We start from the raw sequence: 9129 nt of genomic DNA on the forward strand, positions 1-9129 counted from the left end.
AAAGAGTGAAGAGACAATCACTCATTATCTGAAATAAAAAGACTAAAGCTGAATTTATTGATAATTATAGTAAAGGAAAGTTGTGCTCAGGCACATTGTTTCTGCATAGAGCAGGCTGCTGAGCTTACATAGTTTTGTTTGCTTTGCATTTTTAAAGCATAGTATCAAGGGGTTATGGCTTCTCAGAGGTATAAGTAGATGGACATATCTATAGCTGCCTGGCTACTTAGGTGAAACTGTTGGTTGGTTGAAATTTAACACGTGTTCATGGGAGTGAGCCCTATTTCTGATTGCTTGGTTTTCCAAAGGGTGGGGTTGACATGAACTGATTGGCTGGTTAATGAAAGTAGTTGATTAATTGGATTATAAGGGATTTTGGTGGCTCCTTGTTATCATGGCTACAGAACAATCCATCATTTCAGAAATATGTGGGAATTTTTTAATTCTCACTAGTTGAGCTCATTCAAATGTCTTTTGATGCAACTCTACTTCACAATCACACAAGTGCAGAACATGTGCAGACAAGGGGATTCACTGCCTACAGATACTGCAAAGAATTTAGACAAGGTGTTGAAATAATTCTTTACCTTCATATAATGGAATACAATAAAACTTTTTTTTAAGTTTTTTTTTTTTAATTTTTTTATTTATTCATTTTAGAGAGGAGAGAGAGAGGGAAAGAGAGAGAGACAGAGAGAGAGAGAGGAGAGAGAGATAGGGGGGAGGAGCTGGAAGCATCAACTCCCATATGTGCCTTGACCAGGCAAGCCCAGGGTTTCGAACCGGCGACCTCAGCATTTCCAGGTGGATGCTTTATCCACTGTGCCACCACAGGTCAGGCCCAATAAAACTTTTTTATAGGAAGTTAGTGGTACTGATATGGGACAATTTTCTTGATGTGATGGTGAGCAAAAAAAACCAAAGTATAGAACAAGTTCTTTTTTTTTTTTTTTTTTTTTTTTTTTTGTGACAGAGACAGAGAAAGAGACAGAGAGAGGGACAGATAGGAACAGACAGACAGGAAGGGAGAGAGATGAAAAGCATCAATTCTTCATTGCAGCACCTTAGTTGTTCATTGATTGTTTTCTCATATGTGCCTTGACTGGGGGGGCTCCCGCTGAGCCAGTGACCCATTGCTCAAACCAGCGACCTTGGGCTCAATCTGGTGAGCCTGTGCTCAAGCCAGTTACCTGGGGGTTTCAAACCTGAGTCCTCTAAATCCCAGTTCTATGCTCTATCCACTGCGCCACCACCTGGTCAGGGCAGAACAAGTTCTAATAATAGAACTTTCTGGAAGGATAAAAAAAACTGATTTTGAAAAGTATTTACCTCAAGAGAGAAGAACTGGGAGTTTTCACTGGGGAGAGTAGAGGAGAACCATTCATCATTTAAAAAACAGAAATCTTGGATTCCAAGTTCCATTCTTATTCCACACCGCCCTCCAAACATTTCTATTTTATATGTGTTTTCAGGTCAGTGTTCCAGACAGCTTTGCTCAAGAGATCTCCAATATACTCCAGAAAACACTCTTTAAAAACCGATCATATAACACTGTTAGCTAAAATCCCTCTTTTTTTTTTTCATCCCCCTTTGTTTTGTTGAATATTTTCACAAAATTTGGCATACCCGAGGTGAACACCCTTCTTAGAGATTCTCTGGAGGCAGTATTGTCCTGCTCAGAGAGCTCTGCACTGTACACTTTTCCAGCCCCCCTTACTGTACTTCCCGGGAGGGCCTCACTCACTCACCCTATGGAATGCCCCTGGTGTTTACATCCTTCCTAAACCGAAAGCCTGTCTTCTCCATATTCCCTGTTTAGTCAGTGCAGAGTTGACATATTCACATGTACATCTTTCAACTGCCTCCTAAATCAGTGCCTCCAGGGCCCCTGAAGTACTTTCAGCAATCTCTTCTCAAATGTTTCCAGCCTCTCGCATGCATGCAATCCAGAGGCTCAGAACTAAACACAGCCTGCCGTGCTGTCTCTAGAAAACTCCATAGCAGTTACTACTATAGTGAGAACAGAACTCATTAGTGTAAAATAAAGTGGAGCAGGAACAAAGTCCTGTCAGAATGACTGAAATTTCTAGGGCTGCTCAGTCGGCGCGTGGAGAGGGGTGGCAGGAGAAGTGAGAAGGGGATTCCAACCATCAGCAGAACACAGTGTTAACATGACCTGAGTGAGGCCCATGGTCAGATGGCCGAAGGTGTATGAGAACAAGATATTCACACCATTGTAGGTTTGTTCTCTCAGATGCAGCAGGGTGGATTAAGTAGATGGGTTTATTCACTTTTTACTTAACTTTCAACAGTGACACTGGTACTCTATTGGCACTGTGAAAAGCAGAAACTAAATGCAAGTAAAATGAAGCAAGTACAAGTTGTGCATCCTTGGACAATTAACATTTTGATGCAGATCCTTCAGATATTTTTCTCTATACATAGATAGATGTTTCAAATTGTTTTTAATCTGCACTGGAATTCAATAATATATTATGAATATTAAATTTATTTCATAACTTTGTTCTTAATATTTCAAAACTTTCTTCATTGTATGGATTGCAAGGAATGTTGGGCATCTGGTTTACCCACTTTCACTATTCACCATTTCATATTGCTTGCAAGTAGCAATCTTTCAGTTATCTCATTAACCACTTTCTATGGTAGGGTGCTCAGTGATGAAGGAGTTTAGTTGTTTGTCGTGGTGTTGGTAAAAGACTCAATCCCCCAGGAAGATAAAATAATTTTAATTTGCTGAACTCCTAACAAAATTGCCAACAAATAAACAAATACATAAATAATCATAGAATTACAAAAAGAAAGGAAGAAATCCACAGAGTGAGTGATTAAAACTTACCTCTCTGAATAAATTATAGAATAGACAGGCAACATATACCAGTATGAATACTGAAAATATGAACAACATAATTATAAACTTGAGCAAATGGATGTTCAGTACTGGATAATACACATTCTTTTATGGTATAGACAATATTCAAGGAAACTGACAATATACGAAGTCATAAAGTAAATGTAAGCAACTCAAAAGATTGAAATCCCATAGAATTTATTCTGATAGCAATGTTCAAGTGGTTTCACTGATGAAATCCACTAAGTATTCAAGGAACAAATGAAAAAAAAAGATAGAGGGACAGTAGAGAAGCATCATTAAGAGAAAGCATGTTGGAAAAATATCCAGAAAAAAAGACATAAGTTAATATATAAGTATCTGTTACTGCATCTAATAAGCACTCCAAAAGAAAACTGCCCCAGCACCCTGAGGGGGCCGCACACGGGGAGGGAGCGAAAGCCAATTCCAACGCTGGAACTTTTCCGTGCGGGCAGGGGTTGCACTCAAAGTGTGACGCGGCTGGTCTGACATCCGGTCGGTGCACACGGAGAGTGGGCAAGAGATTCCTCCAAACACCTCAAGAGTGGGCACCCGTGTTATCCCACAGAGGGGCAGAGTTAGAGGTCTCTGTGTGGGTGGAAGCCCCGCCTGATTATGCTAGCAGCTCTGACTGACTGAGCCTTACTCAGAGCCCTGTGCTGAGTGGGAATAGAGTGGGGAGTTGCCAGCTCTTTGAGCCTCTTACTATCCAGGCAGAGGCAGCAGCAACCCCATAGCTGGATTATCAGGCTTCTAATTGTGGAAGGAAAGACTAGGGGAGAGGCTCCAGGAACACGGACCCTCTCACTGTCGGAGCCTATAAACGCTAATGAGCCTCGACTGCCAACGAGACTGAAGCCCAATATATGACATCGCCATAGAGAATTATCAACTGCAAACCTCTACCAGAGCGTGCCACAGGGGCAGAACCCAGGGTACAAAGTCACCGACCAGGAAGAGAGACAGAAAAGAAAAAGCAAGACGATAACCTCTCAAAATCAAGAATAATCTGCAGACTTTATAACCTATCCCATTTTATTATATTTGTTCGTCTGTGTCTCTTATCTTCATTCTTGAATTTTTTTTTCCTCTTCCAATTTGGTCATTTAATTCTCTGCCAGTCTTACTCTCGCCTCTCTTTGAACTACACTACCCATAAGTGTTACATCTCCCATTATCTTTTCTTTCCTCTTCCTTTCTCTCTATGAGGGTTGCACTCCAAAACCCTTAACTCTCTCTCTCTCTCCTTTTTCTTTTTTCTTCTTTTAGTGGTTCCATCTTTTCTCTCTCTTTTCTCCCTCTATATTAGTCTCTTCCTTTCTCCTTTATGTCTTCTCTCATTCAAACCTCAATAATGAACAAATTATCTTATCTGGGACTCAAACTTATGTTTGTGGCATTTTGGGGGGTTTTTACTTCACCTTTTTAACTCATTATCAGTGCTCCCATCCCTGGCTCTCCATTTTATATAGTTCTTGTTCCACTAAATACAATAGTAATTTTTTAATTTCCCCCCTTTTTCCTGTTTCCCTCTTATTCCTCTCATCATAACTCTTAGTCAGCCAACACCTAAAAGCAAATCATTTTATTCTTGACCCAAGTTTTTTCCTTATTTGCTTTTTGTGGGTCCATACCGCCCCCCACTTTTTTTTTATATTTTTTTCTTTTTATTTTTTTCTTTTTCCTTTACCCCTTTATTACTTCTCCCCAATTCAGGCCCTCCATTACAGGTTTTTTTTGTTCTATTTAGTACAATATAATTCCCAGTTCACCACAAGATTTTCTCAAGAAAGAGGGGAGAGGAGAGGAGAGGAAAAAAGGAGGGGGGAATAATTTCTTTTTTAAAAAATTTTTATTTTATTTTATTTTTCTTTATTTCATTATTAATTTTTTAAAAAAAACTTTTTTCGATTTTTTATTTTTTTAACTTGTTATTCTTTATTAAATCTCATTAATACTATCAACAAAACCACCCCCAGATGCCATTAAAGCAGAGAAAATTGAATATCATAAATACAAAAGAAAGAGAGGTAACACAGATAGATGAGGAAAAATCTATGGAGAAAAAATTTAAGATATTAGAAACCTTGAAGTTAAACGACAGAGAATTTAAAATAGAAATCCTAAAAATACTCAGAGATATACAAGAAAACACAGAAAGGCAATTTAGGGAGCTCAGAAAACAACTCCATGAACACAAAGAGTATATCTCCAAGAAAATTGAAACTATAAAAACAAATCAAACAGAGATGAAAAACTCAATTCACGAGCTGAAAAATGAGGTAACAAGCTTAGCTAATAGAATAGGCCAGATAGAAGAGAGGATTAGTGAAATAGAAGACAAGCAACTTGAGGCACAACAGAGAGAAGAAGAAAGAGACTCAAAAATTAAAAAAAAAATGAGATAGCCCTACAGGAATTATCTGATTCCATCAAAAAGAATAACATAAGAATAATAGGTATATCAGAGGGAGAAGAGAGAGAAAATGGAATGGAGAACATACTCAAACAAATAATAGATGAGGACTTCCCAAGACTGTGGAAAGAACTAAAGCCTCAAATTCTAGAAGCAAACAGAACTCCAAGTTTTCTTAACCCAAACAAACCTACTTCAAGGCACATCATAATGAAATTGGCACAAACCAACTGCAAAGAAAAAATTCTCAAGGCAGCCAGGGAAAAGAAGAATACAACATATAAAGGAAGGCCCATTAGATTATCATCAGATTTCTCAACAGAAATTCTACAAGCTAGAAGAGAGTGGACCCCAATATTTAAAGTCTTGAAAGAGAGGAACTTTCAGCCACGAATACTATACCCATCAAAACTATCCTTCAAATATGAAGGAGAAGTAAAAACATTCACAGATACAGAAAAGATGAGGGAATTTATCACCAGAAAACCCCCACTCCAGGAAATACTAAAGGGGGTTCTCCAATCAGATACAAAGAACAACAACAAAAAAACAACAACAACAACAAAGCCACAAGTAAAAGCTCCAAGAAGAACACAATAAAACCAAATTTAAAATGTGACAACAAAAAGAAAGGGGGGGAGAGGATGGAGAGTAACAGTAGCAAAGGGCAATGGAGTGCAAAAGTACTCACAAAATAGTGCACTACAATGAACAGGGTAGGAACCCTTTTCATTAATTAATGATAACCACCATTGAAAAAACCACCACAGAAGCACATGAGATAAAAAAGATAGCAACGGAGGAAAGATGTATGGAACACAACCAAATAAAAGATAGAAAAACGAAAGAGAAGGATCAAACAAGACACAAAACTAACAGAAAGCAATCTATAAAATGGCAATAGGGAACTCACAAGTGTCAATAATTATACTAAATGTAAACGGATTAAACTCACCAATAAAAAGGCACAGAGTAGCAGAATGGATCAAAAAAGAAAATCCAACTGTATGCTGCCTACAAGAAACTCATTTAAGTAACAAGGATAAAAACAAATTCAAAGTGAAAGGCTGGAAAACAATGTTCCAAGCAAATAACATCCAAAAAAAAGCAGGTGTAGCAATACTCATATCTGATAATGCTGACTACAAGACAACAAAAGTACTCAGAGACAAAAATGGCCATTTCATAATGGCTAAGGGGACACTGAATCAAGAAGACATAACAATTCTTAATATATATGCACCAAACCAAGGAGCACCAAAATATATAAGACAGCTACTTATTGATCTTAAAACAAAAACTGACAAAAATACAATCATACTTGGAGACCTCAATACACCACTGACGGCTCTAGATCTGTCATCCAAACAGAGAATCAACAAAGATATAGTGGCCTTAAACAAAACACTAGAGCACCTGGATATGATAGACATCTACAGGACATTTCATCCCAAAGTGACTGAGTATACATTTTTCTCCAATGTACATGGATCATTCTCAAGAATTGACCATATGTTGGGCCACAAAAACAACATCAGCAAATTCAGAAAAACCGAAGTTGTACCAAGCATATTTTCTGATCATAAAGCCTTGAAACTAGAATTCAACTGCAAAAAAGAGGAAAAAAATCCCACAAAAATGTGGAAACTAAACAACATACTTTTAAAGAATGAATGGGTCAAGGAAGAAATAAGTGCAGAGATCAAAAGATATATATATAGACAAATGAAAATGACAATACGACATATCAGAATCTATGGGATGCAGCAAAAGCAGTGATAAGAGGGAAGTTCATATCACTTCAGGCATATATGAACAAACAAGAGAGAGCCCAAGTGAACCACTTAACTTCCCACCTTAAGGAACTAGAAAAAGAAGAACAAAGACAACCCAAAACCAGCCGAAGAAAGGAGATAATAAAAATCAGAGCAGAAATAAATGAATTAGAGAACAGAAAAACTATAGAAAAAATTAATAGAACAAGGAGCTGGTTCTTTGAAAAGATCAATAAAATTGACAAACCCTTGGCAAGACTTACCAAGGAAAAAAGAGAAAGAACTCATATAAACAAAATCCAAAATGAAAGAGGAGAAATCACCATGGACATCGTAGATATACAAAGAATTATTGTAGAATACTATGAAAAACTCTATGCCACTAAATTCAACAACCTAGAAGAAATGGATAAATTCCTAGAACAATACAACCTTCCTAGACTGAGTCAAGAAGAAGCAGAAAGCCTAAGCAGACCTATTAGTAGAGAAGAAATAGAAAAAACCATTAAAAACCTCCCCAAAAATAAAAGTCCAGGCCCTGACGGCTATACCAGCGAATTTTATCAAACCTTCAAAGAAGACTTGGTTCCTATTCTACTGAAAGTCTTCCAAAAAATTGAAGAAGAAGCAATACTTCCAAACACATTTTATGAGGCAAACATAACCCTTATACCAAAACCAGGCAAGGATGGCACAAAAAAAGAAAACTACAGACCAATATCTCTAATGAATACAGATGCTAAAATACTAAACAAAATACTAGCAAATCAAATACAACAACATATTAAAAAATAATACATCATGATCAAGTGGGATTCATCCCAGAATCTCAAGGATGGTTCAACATACATAAAACGGATAACGTAATACACCATATCAACAAAACAAAAAACAAGAACCACATGATCTTATCAATAGATGCAGAAAAGGCTTTTGATAAAATACAACACAATTTTATGTTTAAGACTCTCAACAAAATGGGTATAGAAGGAAAATATCTCAACATGATAAAAGCCATATATGATAAACCATCAGCTAACATCATACTAAATGGCACTAAACTGAAGGCTTTCCCCTTTAAATCAGGAACAAGACAGGGTTGTCCACTCTCTCCACTCTTATTTAATGTGGTACTAGAGGTTCTAGCCACAGCAATCAGATAAGACAAAGAAATAAAAGGCATCCATATCGGAAAAGAAGAAATAAAGGTATCACTTTTTGCAGATGATATGATCCTATACATCGAAAACCCCAAAGAATCCACAAAAAGACTACTAGAAACAATAAGCCAATACAGTAAGGTCGCAGGATACAAAATTAACATACAGAAGTCAATAGCCTTTCTATATGCCAACAATGAAACAACTGAGAACAAACTCAAAAGAATAATCCCCTTCATGATTGCAACAAAAAAAATAAAATACCTAGGAATAAACATAACAAAGAATGTAAAGGACTTATACAATGAAAACTATAAACCATTGTTAAGGGAAATCAAAAAAGATATTATGAGATGGAAGAATATTCCTTGTTCTTGGTTAGAAAGAATAAATATAATCAATATGGCCATATTACCCAAAGCAATATACAAATTTAATGCAATTCCCATCAAAATTCCAATGACAATTTCTAAAGAAATGGAGCAAAAAATAATCAGATATATATGGAACTATAAAAAGCCCCAAATAGCCAAAGCAATCCTAAAGAAAAAGAATGAAGCTGGGGGCATTACAATACCTGACTTCAAACTATATTATAGGGCCACGTCAATCAAAACAGCATGGTATTGGCAGAAAAATAGACACTCAGACCAATGGAACAGAATAGAGAGCCCAGAAGTAAAACCACATATATATAGTCAAATAATTTTTGATAAAGGGGCCAACAACACACAATGGAGAAAAGAAAGCCTCTTCAACAAATGGTGCTGGGAAAACTGGAAAGCCACATGCAAAAGAATGAAACTGGACTACAGTTTGTCCCCCTGTACTAAAATTAACTCAAAATGGATCAAAGATCCAAACATAAGACCTGAAACAATAAAGTAC

Source organism: Saccopteryx leptura, chromosome 2 (assembly GCF_036850995.1).
Source record: "Saccopteryx leptura isolate mSacLep1 chromosome 2, mSacLep1_pri_phased_curated, whole genome shotgun sequence".
Classification (NCBI taxonomy): domain Eukaryota; kingdom Metazoa; phylum Chordata; class Mammalia; order Chiroptera; family Emballonuridae; genus Saccopteryx; species Saccopteryx leptura.